Source organism: Trichechus manatus, unplaced genomic scaffold (assembly GCF_000243295.1).
Source record: "Trichechus manatus latirostris isolate Lorelei unplaced genomic scaffold, TriManLat1.0 scaffold00160, whole genome shotgun sequence".
Classification (NCBI taxonomy): Eukaryota; Metazoa; Chordata; class Mammalia; order Sirenia; family Trichechidae; genus Trichechus; species Trichechus manatus.
In genome coordinates, this window is record NW_004444096.1 from 4,632,670 (window position 1) to 4,645,156 (window position 12,487).

At 36.3% G+C, this 12,487-nt stretch overlaps 1 protein-coding gene across 3 annotated transcripts in view; it reads left to right on the plus strand.

Annotated features, from left to right (window-relative positions):
• ZEB1 (zinc finger E-box binding homeobox 1) overlaps window positions 1-12,487 on the plus strand; it is a 213,161-nt gene that overhangs the window by 44,062 nt on the left and 156,612 nt on the right. For 2 of the 3 annotated variants that reach the window (XM_004386257.3, XM_023740606.1), the window contains exon 4: window positions 10,942-11,126. The gene's annotated coding sequence lies outside the window, so the exon portion shown is untranslated. The remainder of the gene's footprint in view (window positions 1-10,941; window positions 11,127-12,487) is intronic. The other variant, XM_023740605.1, reaches the window with a different exon arrangement.

Sequence of the window (12,487 nt, forward strand, 5' to 3'; positions counted from 1 at the left end):
ACTATCATCCTGTTAAATTAGCGTAGTACCATAGTTGGGTATCCATAAAGGCCTTGACTATTAGTGAATTAAACAATCAAGGGAAATAGTATAGAAACTGGGGCTCTAGAGATTTCATGCTTATCTAAGCGGGGAGGAGAACAGCTAATACTCGACTCCATCTGACTATGACCATATGAGTATTCAGGCTGAATGCTGCCACACTTGTCAGCTTTTCAGAGGAGCCTGAAATACAGATTTTTTTTTTATGTGAATTAGTTGGTAACTAATTAAAATGTGTTTAAAACACTTGGGAACCATTGCTGTACAGGGTAGAATATGCCTGTGCGATGTATTTGGCCCACGGGCCTTCTTACCACCTCTGCTTTATAGAGGCCTTCAATCACTGTTAAAGGTAAAAAATCATCATTATTTCTAGATAAAGTAAACATGGAAGGAGGGAGGGAGGAAGGAAAGCTGAAATGTTTTTTATAAGAAGTACAAACTAATTTTATCGATTATATTTTTAGCTTAAACTGAGTTCAAGAGAAATTCACTCTTCCCAGAGTAATTTTTATATGCTTTAGAGCATACTGCTAGCAGGTGCAACCATCTGCATGTACATTACTGGGAACTCAGAGTGAGATGGGAGTGTGTGAGAGATGGGGACCCAGTGAACTGTAGGTGAGAGTCTAGTGGTTCTCTCTTAAGCAGTAATGAATAAAGTACAGCAGGAACAAGAGACAGTTGATATCAGAGGGAATTCAAACTTTAAGAACACAGTAATCTGAGTATATCATGGGCCCATGAACGCATTACTGTATTAAAACAATAGCATAACTTGACTTTTATATTGATGATCAAGAGGAGTTTAAATTGGTTGGTTCACTTTGATTTTTTAAATACCCCCCTTCCAATTATGGAGCCCTGGTGCCGCAGTGGTGAAGAGCTTGGGTGCTAACCAAAAGGTCAGCAGTTCAAATCCACCAGCTGCTCCTTGGAAACTCTATGGGGCAGTTCTACTCAGTCCTATAGGGTTGCTATGAGTCGGAATTGACTTGACGGCAGCGGGTTTTAATGAGTTCTCCCAATTATACAGATAATGCATGATCGTTGTAGGATGTTGGGAAAATAGACAAAAGTAAGTAACACATGGTATTTTTTTAAAGCCAGGAATAGATAAAACAGATTTTATAATTTCTGAAAGTAATTAAATAGTTTGGCACTTAGCAGTTTCCTAATAGCTGATCAATTTGCAAATTAATCTAATTTTGGCATGAATGAAAAGGATATTAGTTGACTTACATAAGGAAGTAGCAGAGGTAAGACATACATTTGAATTAGTTAAGCCAGTGGCTCAATGATTTCTTCAAGGACTCAGTTTGTTTTTTTTATTCCATTCTTTTTACCCAGTGCTGTCTTTTTTCTCAGCACTGTAGTTAGAGATGGCTGCTGGTCACAATCAGAATTTTGTGTTTCCTCCTTCAAATCCAAAGGGAAAAGAATTAACTTCTGTTGATTTTCTCATGAGCAATATAGCTTCTTTTCCCTAAACAGCCCCACCTCCCCACCCCAGCTTGCTTCTCATTGGCCTGCATTTGTTTAGTTCTATATATACCCAGACTAGTCATTGGCAAGGCGGGTGGGTTTACCATATGGGTTAGACTAATAATAGTCTACCCTTGGTGCTCAGGGTCAGTCAGCTTCCCCTGGGACAAGGGCTACTAGGAGAGACTTGATTGTAGGAATCAAACTCTGGATCATTAGGAAGGAGGAAATGTTGGATAGGGCCTTAAGTGTGATCTACTACAGGTGCATTAAGGAGTACATATTATCTAAAATTTTTACTTACGTGAAACACCACTTTCCCCTCTTAAGCCAGGTGAGTATGAAGTGAGTCCCTGGTCAATCTACTCTCTGTCTCCCACAGGACGTCTGTAGATTCATTTGAAGATGGTATTTTATTAAAACTTCTCTTGTCATTTAATAGACAACTCTTTGTAGAACAAACTATGTGGACCATAAATGGAAAAAAGTTAGTTTAGGTAAATACAGCCTCTTAAAGAAGCTTTACTTTTTAAACATCTCTATTCTCCTTACGCTCTTCTCTTCAGAGGATTTTTGTACCATAATATCTTTAGTAAGTAGTGTCATCCTTATTGTCTGATTATAAAAGTGAAGTATAATTTATGGGATCTTTTACAAAGCAAAAAAGAAATACTTGTTTTTAAAGTTTTAAAAAATCTTTTTATAGAAAATGGCTAATTATATATTTAAGTATGGTACCTGTCATTTTGACGAAAATACTTAATTAGCAGACCATGTATTTCATTGCAGCTTTTAGATTTCTGAGTGTTAGTCAGACATCTTCGTATCTGGGTCACAAAGTCATCACAAACGAATCTAGGCCAAAAGGTTTATGCTTTGTAGTCGCTGGCTTGCTTCTCTCTGACTCTGCTCTGACTTTCTTTTCATTATTCGATTTCTTTCCAACTAGATTTTATTTACTAACTTTTGCGCAGTGCTGTGTTAATCCTTTGTACAGAGCTAGTCTTCTTGTGCTTCCCCCCACCCCCCACCCCAATCAAGGTAACGCAGCAAATAGATGACTGTGCTCTTGGCTGTATGTTTTAGAATTGTTGCTGTGCAGAGGGTCACCCGTGCTAAATTGCCTACTGCAGTGATAATTATTGTGTGGAACCCTATTTAAAATGCTCGGCTGTGCTTTGTCACTTCTACCGTAACATTTCTTAAAGCTCTAACCTGTGTGCAATTTTATATTGAAAGCCTCAGTACTCCTAAAGACCCTACATAAATTTAAAATATAAAGTTGTTCCACCTTGTTATGCTAGATTGTATAGCATATTTCTTCAGGTAAAAGGAGAATATTGAAGTGTGTGATATAGTGGTGGGGAAGGGTGATAGAAGAGGAGCAAACTGGAACAACAGAATGTTTACCTTCATTTATGAATTACTGTAACCGGAAACCCAAACCAAACCCATGGCCATCGAGTCCATGCTGACTCATAGCGACAATTGCTATAGACTCTAAAAGTCCATTTTGAAACACTCTTTTCACCTTGGGAAGGATTTAGTTTACTGGTAGCTTGTGTTAATACAAGGCCAATAGTTTTCATTTTCTTAAAAGTGAGAACTGTATAATTTTTACTAAAATTGAGAACTTTGCACCTTTTGAAATTTTTATTAGTAATGCTTAATTTTACACTATTGTATCCTGTTTGGAAAATATAAAATGATATATTCTTCCTGAAAGTTTCTAGATAAATTAATACTTTATTCATCTAGCATCGTTGGGCATTGAATTAGTAAATTTTCCAGATAATAAATGCTTATCTTTGATTGCTAGAACACTTCATCTCCACCATTCTTATTGTAAAATATCTTTCAAAGCCTTATTTATTTGAATGACTAGGGATTATTGATGAATATTTGTTAATGCAGGGTCCTCAGGGCCTACTGAAGTATGTCATGGGGCCATTTGTCTTTACAATAAGTCGTTCTCAGTAGCTATCTTTGCTTTGAATTTTTGTAAGCAGTGTTTCTATTTTTTAAAGTTTCGTATTAATATGGCTACTACCATTCAGATGAGGGTATTTGTGAATAAAGTAAGAAACAGATGTTCTTAATAGGCTTGAAGAGCACTTCAGTAAGTGAAGTGCTCGGACTTCATGACGTTTGCCTTTCCTTCATTCAGAGCTTTCCCTCTGTTCCAGGCACCCACCCCTTATGCCCTAGCCTCTTCTTTACCCTGGTATTTGGCAGTGTTCGCAGTAGTCATTGTAAGAAGGACAAGCTTAGATTTTGGAGCTAGGCAGTGATTGGAATTACATCCAGATCATTTAATGGCTCTGGGGCCTTAAGCAAGTTCACAGCTGTGAAGTGGGTGTGCTATGCCTGTCTCTCAAGGTTGTGAGTAAGGGTTAAAAATAATGGATCTTAAATTTAGTGTAACAAAACCAAACCTGTTGCTGCCGAGTCGATTCTATAGGACAGAGTAGAACTTCCCCATAGGGTTTCCGGGGAGCAGTTGGTGGATGCGAACTGCTGACCTTTTGGTTAGCAGCCGAGCTCTTAACCACCATGCCACCTAAATCTCGTATAAAACCCCAAAACAAACCCATTGCTGTCAAGTTGATTCCAACTCTTAGCGACCCTATAGGACAGAGTAAAACTGCCACCTCTTTCTCCAGCAGAGTGACTGGTGGGTTAGAACTGCCAACCTTTCAGTTAGCAGCCAAATGCTTTAACCACTGTGCCATCAGGGCTGCTTAAGTCTATTATAGGAGATATTTTAACAAATGGTAGTTCCCTTTCCTTAAACTTTAAGTAACCTGGTTACTTTGGGAATGGCATTTACCTGTTTTAGTATGATACCATAGGGATTGATGAATCAGTATCTAAAATGTGGTACCTTTTAAGATCTCTTTACCTATTCAGAAATATATTTTATGTGTTAAGGTATTGTTGATTCATTTGGTTGGTCATACGCATAAAATGTTGTTTGAAAACTAAAAATATAAACTCAGATGCAAGAAAAAATATTTTTGAATGTAAGAACTTGTTTTTTTAGCCAGTAAGTTGAATCATGTTGAAATACTTCATTAATATACCCAAAGAGTTCATAAACTAGCAAATGCTATTTTTTTAATGCAGAGGTAAATATTAACCTAGAAACCATGTATACACTTAAAGAATAAAAACCTACAGAGTCCTCAAGGCCACTTGGCATTTACTGGTGCCACAGCGGTGACTCACCCCATAGCCAGGAGTGCCAGTGACCTGAAACAATACTGCGTGGGTAAATCACATGTCTATTATTACAGAATTCTGTAGTTGCCTATAGCTTTAATGTGACCCATTTACAGATCAGAATATAGGATTTCACTCATTTTATAAGTGTACTGAATATATATACGCCATGTTAAGCTTTGATAGTACCAAAGGGGGAAAAACAAAAAAGCGCCATCTCTGCCTTTGAGGAGCTGTTTCACAGTGATGGGGACTACTTGATAGAGAAGATACTATGTGTAGCCTAATGGAATTCTAGAAGAGTTGCCTATTAAAAACATTTAAAAATGAGGGGTGGTGGTGAATGAGCATCATAGATATGCTTGTGATTTTAAATTTTCTTATGTTTAAGAATAATGATATGAAATTTAAAGATAATTCCAGACTGACAAAGCAAGAATTCTTACTTCCAAAGCAAGGAAATTACCGCTGTTTATTATTGAGATTTGTACACACATACTTGACATGTTTCTGTGGCTGGATATAGCAAAGTATTATTGTTGATCCTTTTTGTCAGACAGGCTGAATTTGTAAGTGCTTTACATAATTTAAATTGTAAACCGTATTAAATATATTTGTATGTCCTCCTAAACATAAGGAATATAATTTAATCTTTAAACTCTAGATAACCATCATTTATGGAAATTCTGTGTGTTAGACAGTTTTGCATTTTCTTTCTTCCTCGGTAACAACTTTAAGGCCTTTTGGGGTATCATAAAAAGGTAATTGTGAGCTGTTTGGCTCTAGCAAAAGAGAACTAATTGACTAGAGGATAATTTCTCACTTCCAAGTCTTTGCTCAAACTGCTCTCTTCTTTTGCTACCACCAGTTAGTCCTCCTCCCCAACTCTAAGCTCTCTCTGATCACTTGTAAGCCCACTGTTTACAGCTTCTACTGTCTACCATCTTCTTCATCCTGAATGTACCCAGGGCAAAATGGAAAGTTGCCAGAAAAACAGGCTTGAAATTGAAATCATCTTTGATACCTCTTTTGTTCCTCACAGCCAATTGATTAATTTAAATAACACTTTAGATTCTTGTCTATCTTCATTTTCAAAGCCAAGGTTAGACTATTAAAACACCCCCAATTTATGTACACCACTGCCAAAGCAATCTTCCTGAAGTACGAATTCAGTTTTTTGAACAGAGAGTGGTACGATCATCCTCTCCAGCGTTGGCAAATGTGCAGTATATGTACTCTCTGGAAATACCTGTACAACATTCTCACTTCCATGTTTCTGCTTTCTGCTCACACTGTTTTCTGAAATGCAGTTTCTCCCTGCTGATACAAATCTTTGTGAACCAAAACCCCGTTGCCATCAAGTTGATTCCAACTCATAGTGACCCTGTAGGACAGAGTAGAACTGCCCCATAGGGTTTCTGAGTTAAAGTCTAGCAAAGATCTTGTCTCTTCTGTGAAGCCTTTCTTGTTGCCCCTAACTAAAATCACTTCTCTGAGCTCCTAACTCGCACTACTCGTGTTGCTGAAACAAGTCTTCAGGGACACTTAGAAGAAGGTGGGAGATTACTTTCACAATGAGATTCCAAGGTTTTTGAGAGTAGAGTTTCATGTCTCATGCTTCTGTCCACTTTAACACTCAGCAGGGTACGCTACATATAGTGAGTGCTCAAATATTTCATAGTTGCTTTGGTCAAAAAGTTTTGTGTAACATTGCTAGCGGTTATCTACCCAAGAAGAAATGAAGTGTGTAAGCTTCTTCAACTCTGCATAGTTGAGTCCTTGGAAAATAACTTGCCTTTGGAGATGGAGTATGTGTGCTTTGGAGAAGGAAGTAAAACTGTTTTGAAATATTTGTTTCTTACAAGCTATATTCATAAGCTCGTGTTTGTACAAACAGTTTCTTGCGTGTTCATCTATTTCTCTTTAAATCAATATTTTCAAACTTTGGTGTGATATTAGATTAGAATCCCTGGGAGCATGGCCCAGGAATCTGCATTTTTAGTGAAGTTCGCCTGAGGTGCTCATGAAAGTGGTAGGTGGTGGTGCTGGTGGTGGTAATGATGGTGGTGATGATCATGGTAGCTCTCCTTCTGCAGGCTGACTGCGTGCCTGGCACACTCATCTAGGCTGTTCATAGCTGTGAACTTAACCTTGTGCACAGCAAGCCTCTGGGGTGAGATGCTCTTATTATCTTCGTGTTGCATATGGAGAAACTGAAGCAGAGATAAATAACTTGCGTCCAAAATAACTTTCTTATAAACAAGGTAAAAAGGCATGGAAAGGATGTGAGGCATACTGATTTGGTTCATTAAAAAAAAAAAAAAAAAAAAACCACTTTCTAAAGAGTTGCTGTGAGTAACGTGAGTGTAAGCTGTTACTTCTTCCATAAATTGGCATATCAATATGCCAACTCCATATAGAATACTTCAACAACTAAGCCCTAAATATGGATATCCTCTTTTGCTTTCAGGAAGCGTATTACAACTTTAGATTACACACACACACACACACACACACACACACACACACACACACACACACTCTCTCTCTCTCTCTCTCTTAGTATATTGAGGAAAACTTTAAAATATTGCTCTTTCTAATAAACTCACATGATTTGGGGAAGACTGCATTTCACTGTATCTGTCTGTTTATGTCTCTGGGTGATGCAGATGGTTTGCACTCGACTACCGTATATTTTCACAGATAACGCAGCCCAAGTAAATAATGTACCCACACATACAACCCGCGGCATAGCACACTTAGGAAAATAACTGGGGGGCGGGGGGCTTTGCGCAGTTGGCAAAAAACGTGTAACGTGTGCATCATTTGCGTAAAAATATGGTACTAACCAGAAGGTTGGTGGTTCAGACCCACCCAGTCGTGCCACAGAAGAACGGCCTGGTGATCTACTTCCATAAGACTACAGCCATTGAAAGCCCTTTGAAGTGCAGTTCTACTCTGGCACACATGGGATTGCCATGAGTCAGAACCGACTTGAGGACGATGGATTTGGTTTTTTTTTTGTACCTGTCAGTCTATTATCTTTTTTTGGATGTTACTTTGTGACCAGATAGAATGTAAGTAAAACTTTCTTAAACACATTTTTTGTTTTAACAACCAGAGATAAATCTTGGTTTTAGATGCTAAAACATTTATTCTGTTTTTAATGATAAATGGTAAGAGTACTTTAGGCCCTTTTGGTTCATCGACTGAGCAGTGGGGTGGAGGGTGAAGGTGGTGGTGGTGGTGACTGGGTGGATCTCATTTGTTTAGCTTCGTTGCCTGTTCAAAAGAGTTTTGGTGAATGATTTTAGGTGTCATCTATGCGAGTTCTGACTTTTAAGACTGGTTGAACTAAAAAGCATGTTTTACTTTACTACAGAAACATCTTGTGAATTGTGATTTTGAATAAACAATGGAATCTAAATTGAGTTAGTGACTATCTTTATTCCTTGTAACTAAAACAGTGTTTTGACTATTTCTTTTTATATTTCCCATTTGTAAATTTTCAGAACTTCTTTTACTGCCCATTTGTATAATTGGGATGAGTTATATGACCTGCAGGAGTTAATGTAAGACTGTTTCTCATCTGTGTGGCATGCTTAAATTGTTAGATAGTCCTGTAAAAAAACTGGATAAAATCGGACGCTAGAAAGTGAAAGAAAAACAGATGTGACGTCATGACAAAGTCTAGTGAACTTTTTTTTTTTCTTTTTAAAGAGAGTTTTGATAAAATTTTATATATTCCTCAACCTCAGGTTCATACTAAAGTTTAGGTGTAAGACTTAAATGCTTGGTAGTATAAAAAGGGCTGGTATCAGGCTTAACGTAATCATATACCTTTCTTTCCCTAACTTTATGAATTGGCTCTGTGCATTCCTTGGGATTGATTATCTGTATGTTTGAGATTTAGCATGGAGGTTGAAAAGCTGAAATTTTCCTAATAAAATGATAGCTCTTTCTCAGGTATAAGTATTTTTCTCCTTGATCCCAGTAAAAGAAGCTCATGTTGTTCCTAAGGGGCCTTGACTTTACTGCTGACTCACTTTGTGACTGTAGGCAAGTAATGTCATATTACTGGACCTGTTTTCTTCATTTGTAAGATGAAGGGTAGCATTAAATTCTACAACTCTTAACAAGAGGATTAGTAGAATATGTTTAAGATTATGCAGACACGCACATTGACAGGTCGCCTGCTGTTCATCATCTGCTGGAATGTGAAACTAGCTTTGTTGTGTAGGTCCACTATTGGGAACGTTATCCGCACTGAGCATAGTTTTAGACTTTTTGATTCATGATTTTGTTAACTTAAAATAGTCACTCTTCAGGATTATCTCTACCATATTAAAAATTAAATTACCACCATGATGTTAGGGATCTTCAGGATGAGTGATGTGGACAAATTTAGAATTGCTTCTCTTACTGAAAACCTGATTTTTAAATATCTACATGTTCTGTGACTTCCTTTGGCTAAGGAATTTCTCTGTCATCTTCTTCCCGAGTGAGGACATGAATACTTCCATAGCCATACTCTGTGGTGAACCACTTTTGGCTTTGTGGGCTTTTTTCATCAGGCTAAATAAAAGTAAAGGATTGTACATTTTCTGACTTTTTAAAAAATGATTCTTTATATAAAGTCTCAGATCAGCTCCACACGTGACAGCCTATTCAGATGACTGAGCGTCCCAGTGGTGCTTGTCTTGGGAATCTAGCCATTCACGTGTCTTTATCTGCTGATTCTTCTTCCCATGTCGACTTTTAGATTCTAAAGTCTTTGAGAGAGGAGTTTAAACTTTCCTTTATATCTCCTAGCACCCAAGACAGCTCTGTTAGTTGCTGAATAGTTTATAAACGTTATTGCTATTGAGGATTTTGGATTCAAATTATTGAGTAGGATGGAATAAGCCTGTTTCTAGGATATCGGACTGTTTGGGGTCAGTGTGATTAACTCGAAGACATAGCATTTTTATTAAACTCTAGGCTTTGTTTCTGAAGTCAGTTTTTCTTGATTTAACTATAAGTTGGTTATTCAGCTTATATTCTCTCTTAAGTCATATCTTTGTCTCTGGTTATTAATAGGGGAACATCTGTGTCAAGACAGGGCGTAAGCTGAATAGATATGCATGTGCTGGTACACATGCTTGTCTGTGTGTGTGTGTGTGTGTGTGTGAGAGAGAGAGAGAGAGACTGGAGAGAGAAGAGAGTGAGTGTGAGAATTTAGGGTGTAGTTAGAAATATGAATGATCTGGGTCTTACACAGCTATCTAGTTATGTGCATTTAATTGTAGACCTGTTATAGTTGACATTAGAAGCAATTTTTAATCAATAGTAAGCATGATGCCTTAGGAAGATAAGGACGTGTTTTTCTTTCATGTTTTCATTTTAGATTTACTGTATTGTATGTATATTAAAGACTGAAATTGTCAGGATCAATAATAACTACTGAAATGAGCTAACTTATGCTCGGGCAGAAATGATACGAGGGCTCTAAGGTACATCTTAACAACATTTTGGAACAGTTTAGTATATCTAATATCTGAGGAGCATCAAAAGAGATTGAACAACTCAACAGTCATAAAGACTAATGGTCAAAATTTGTACATAATTATCAGGCTCTACAAATTAATCATAATTAAGAGAGAAAAGAGCACAAATTAGTACAGAAAAGAGGCTGAGTCGGTTTTACACTATAATTAAAATACGATAACCATTAATTTTGTCTTCTCTAAGCAGAATGATGTTTACAGACAGGGATGTGTCTCTTCATTGTAACCTTTAACCTTTTAATGGTATGTACTATTATGAGTAGTTGATGATTTAATTAATATTTTATGACTATAGGTGATACTGAAAGGGGTTCCAAATATTACAGTTAGTTTTTAGGTGGAGTCAGTGTTTAACAGAATTTAAAGTTATGACTCTAGTATGTAAGACATCATTGAATAAATACTATCTTTATCATGTGTTAATTTGGATTGCACAATAATTGAGTGAACTTTTTTGGGGAAGGGAGTTGAAGTTTACTTAAAACTATTCTCTGAAAATATTAGAATTCTAGAGGATTTTTTTTTATTTTCTGGTTTGTAGCGTTTATTTCAAACATAATGTTATGTCTGCTTGAAGGAAGGTAAATCAATAGTCACTTTATTTTCCAATTTAAAGTCATTGTTCATTATCTGTTGGTGTGTATAGGAACAACTTAATGAAGTTTGGGTAATTTAGTTTTCAGTTTAAATTTTCAACTGGCAATTGGCCGAAAACTCCTATCTGAAGACGTGAGCATCAAATGCCATTTTGTGGTTTGGCTACTGTCCGCTTGACATAGGAAGGCCCTATCAAGAAAGACTAATGGAGTGACTGTCAAAAGGAAATCAATGGTAAGAGTTTTCATTTAAACTATAATGTGTGTGTGTGTAAAACATACCAGTTTATTGTATGTGAATTAAAATTTTAGAGCTTTTTAAAATCTAGAATATAATTAATGCTAAATGTTTGAATTTGTCTTAATTTTTAAGTAAAATAAATGCAAAGTATGTTTTTATAGATAAGAGATTTTGTATACTTGATGTCGATAAGAAAATAATACTCAAAGTGCAAAAAATTAGTTACAGTCCACATCCAGTTTAACAGATTCATTTTTTGTAGTTCTACTGTAGCTAATTATCTTTTAAAAATAGCAGTCTTATAAATATTGCTTGAATAAAGTTTAACTTCAAAAAATATTTATACCATACCGAATTTACCAGTTCAGTTTCACAGATGCTTCTTACGTAAAGAGGTAAATCTTACAAATTTTGTGATAGATTGTTGAACACTGTTTTGTTGTTTACTGTAAAATGATAGAGAGGAGGACAGAAAGAAATATAATATCATATAATAAGAATCACTTAGTTTTTCATTAGATCTTTAAAAATATATCATTTCCACTCTGTGGCAAATATTAAATTCTCAAAATATTAATGAAGCAGAATAACAGTATTCATAATTTTCACATTATCACATTTTGGTAATAAAATCGGATGTCTCTGCTCTGCTTTACATGTTTGCACTGAGAACACAATTCCCAAAGTCAGGCAGTTGCCTATATTCTTACGTGCTCCAAATAACCTTAATCTTATATTTTTATCCTGAAAGTATTTGGTTCTTACAGTATCCCCTTATTTGACATCTGTGTCTTACCAGATCCGTAATTGGTTATGCTAACTTTGGACAGGAGCAGAGATAGTAGCATATAAATGATGAAATCTAAAATCAGTGTTTATCAGAGTTTTTCCTCGAGTGTCTCCATGGACAAAGTAGCTTTGTGGTAACCGGATAATGGCTGATGAAGATAAGGATATTAATAATAGGTTGTGATTCTTTTGACCATTCTGTTGTCACACTTATAATTTTTGAGATTGAAATTATTTGAATAATTTCTCTTTCCTAATTAGAGATATCAAAATAATGTTAATTGAATCTAGCTATGTTCTTAGCTGTTTCCTAGAGCTTCATAACAAACAAATCAGGAATAGCACATTTGACAGGCACACAGCACACAGCATCTGTCGTCATGCAAGCATTCAGATGTTGATAGGGAACTAAGTACTTTTGATGGCAGCATCTGTGCTCCAGCTCATCTATCCAATAATTCACATTTTATAGAGTATCTACCACATGCCATCCATTCAGCTAGGAGCCGAGGATAAAATGGTGCAATTAAAAGCAGAGCTGTATCCTAACTTCTCTTGAACTTCCG